The sequence below is a fragment of the Myotis brandtii genome, unplaced genomic scaffold (assembly GCF_000412655.1).
Source record: "Myotis brandtii unplaced genomic scaffold, ASM41265v1 scaffold633, whole genome shotgun sequence".
Lineage (NCBI taxonomy): Eukaryota > Metazoa > Chordata > Mammalia > Chiroptera > Vespertilionidae > Myotis > Myotis brandtii.
Window position 1 is genome coordinate 2670124 of NW_005370423.1, and position 2824 is coordinate 2672947.

The window sequence follows — 2824 nt, forward strand, 5'->3', positions numbered from 1 at the left end:
CTTCATATTTTTGGATTCTTTTTTTCTTTTTGCTCTTCTGGTTGGGTGTTTTTGCTTCCTCATATTTCAAATCATTGATTTGATTTTCAGAATCCTCTACTCTATTTTTGAATCCCTGTACATTATTATTTCAGTCAGTGTAGGCTTAATTTCTGACTAGTCCTTTTCCATTTTTTTGGAGGTTTCTAGAAGATTCTTGAGTAATTTTATAACCATGGTTTTGAACTCTATATCCAGTAGCTTGCTTTCTTCCATTTCTTTCATTTGTGACATGTTTCTTTGTCTCCACATTTTGGCTGCTTCCTGTGTTTATTTCTATGTATTGGGTAGAGCTGCTACATCTCCTTGAGTTGGTAGAGTAGCCTTGTTTATTAGGTATTCTTTAGGGCGAGGTGGCTCAGCCCCCTGTCATCAGAGCTGGGAGCTCTAGGTGCACCCCTTTGTGGGCTGTGAGCACTGTTTTGTTGTAATTGAGACTTGATGGCTGTTGGTGTCACTGGGAGGAATTAACCTCCAGAACAATTGGCTGTGAAGACCAGCTGCAACTACAGTGGGAGAGCTGCTGTGCAGGAGACACCTCTATGGAGCAGGACTTGCTTCAGTGGGGCTTTGGTGCTCAGAGTCTGCCCCTTGAGTGTGTCACTTATGGATGTGAAGTGTTGTAATCTGGTTTGGTCTCACACTGACCAATGGGTACACTGGCTCTTGGGTCTCCAGAGAGGTGCAAAGTCAGCCACTGCCTGGGGCCACCCAGCAGAAGCTACGAGAGATCTTTAAATTCCTCCTCTTTGTATTGGGTTTGGCAGTGCCCAGATGAGGCCCAGCTGTGAAGCAAGGCAGGCTGGTACTGGTGCCGGGTCTTGGGCCTTTTATTGATAGGTTTGGGGCTTCCTGACCCAGCTGTAGCTTGGGTGGGGTTGTAAATTAGGTGGGACCAGGTCGTAGGGAATCACCAGTACGGAACAAATAGAAATGGCTGCCAGTCAGCACTGTGACCGGGGAGATCCCAGCATAGGAATAATGATCCCTGTGAGCACCTCCGTCTGGGAGAAAGCCGCCCCCCGAGTTCCTGCCCTGATACCAGACAATCCAGTTCCTCCTTGTATGTGTCTGTGTTCCCCAGAACCTCGCCCTGATGCTGGAGCTCAGAGGGAAGCCGGACCTTGTACGTTCAGTTCGTGGTGCCACCTTTAAAGAGGAACAGCTGGATCTCTAGCAGCCTGTGTGTTACCAAGCCCCGGTCCCCACTGGTTTTTACAGCCCGTAGTTCTTACTGCCCGTAGGGACTTCTTTTCTCAGCTCTGGGAGTCTGGGCTGGGGGTCTGGTGTGGGGCTGGGACCCCTGCTCCTCCGGGGGCCTCCGCAGAGATGATCTTCCTCCAGATTAAAAAAGCAGCCCACGTGGGTGCCAGACCAGCCTGTTCCGCGCCTCCACACCTCCTACCAGTCTCAGTGCTTTCTTCTTTACCTCTAGTTGTAGGACTTCCATTCAGCCAGCTTTCCAGCGGTTCTGGACGATGGTTGTTGGGTATTTTAGTTGTAATTTTGATGTGGTTGTGGGAGGTGATGAGTACAGGCATTTACCTACGCCGCCATCTTATTGTCAAGCTGCCGGAGTCAACATTTTCACTTTCAAAGTAAATGGAGTAACAGCACATGAGCCATAAAAATAAAATAAGATCATGCACCTTTTAATTTAATTAAATTTACTGCAATGACATTAACATTATATAAAAACAAACCGCTGTTAATGTTCCTAAACCAACACCCACTACAGATGTGACAATGGCAGAAGATGGGCACAGCCTGGGTTTATAGTTTCTTTTCTTCTGGAAAAGAAAACTTTTTGTTTTTTAGTTGATTTCAGAGAGGAATGGAGAGGGAGAGATAGAAATATCAATGATGAAAGAGAATCATGTCACCTGCCTCTTGCATGCCCCCTACTGGGGATCGAGCCCGCACCCTGGGCATGTGCCCTGGCCAGAATCAAACGGTGACCTCCTGGTTTATGGGGTCAATGCTCAACCACTGAGACACACCGGCTGGGTGAAAACTACTTTATGTCTTAAAATTTTTTCAGGAAATTTAAATTTCTAGCCATACAATCATATCCACCTAAAACTTATCACAGAGTTCTCTCCATGAGGCCTGAAATTCTATTTTAAAAGCTTCTTAGATCAAAGAAATGCATATTGGAGAACAACAAAAAGCAGGAGAACTTTCCATCAAAACCTCTATTCTCCCCACCAAGATTTAAGAGGGAATATTGAATTTAAAATCTAAATACAAAAAACACAAATATTTTTGTTTTAAAAAACGACATAATTTAAAAATTAAGATTTAGGTAAGAAGGGAATGGTAAATTTAGACGCATGTGGTTCAAGGCTGTTGTAAAATTCTTGGTGTCACTCCACCTGCCCCCAGAAGAGGTTTGGAAAATTATTTTTTGACTCAAAGTTAGCTGTGATGCTTCAGATGAAAGAACAAATAAAACAGCGAATGAAAGTGGCGCCATTCCCCTACAGAGACCGGCTGCGAGTCTGCCTTTTCCTCAGCACGCCAAAGGGAAGTACCCATGACAATGACATCACTGTCTGCACTGCAGGACATACCATCAGGGTGAAGACGTGAAGAGCTCTGAGGGCCCCAGACCACAGTGCACCCACATGGGGACATGACTGACATCGCTGAGCTCACAGAAAGGAGAGCGTCAGGCGCCATCTGGCTCAAGTCCCAGCGGCTGCACGTTCTGGTGACTAAGCGGGGACTCAGCCCGCAGCACTCAGCCAGGGCCCCGGTGCTCCAGGCAGCACGGAGGCTGCTG

At 46.6% G+C, this 2824-nt stretch overlaps 1 protein-coding gene across 1 annotated transcript in view; it reads right to left on the minus strand.

Annotated features, from left to right (window-relative positions):
* The window catches only part of HEATR3 (HEAT repeat containing 3), a gene marked incomplete at its 5' end in the record, with an annotated part of 22516 nt that overhangs the window by 1712 nt on the left and 17980 nt on the right, over positions 1–2824 (minus strand). The window lies entirely within an intron of this gene.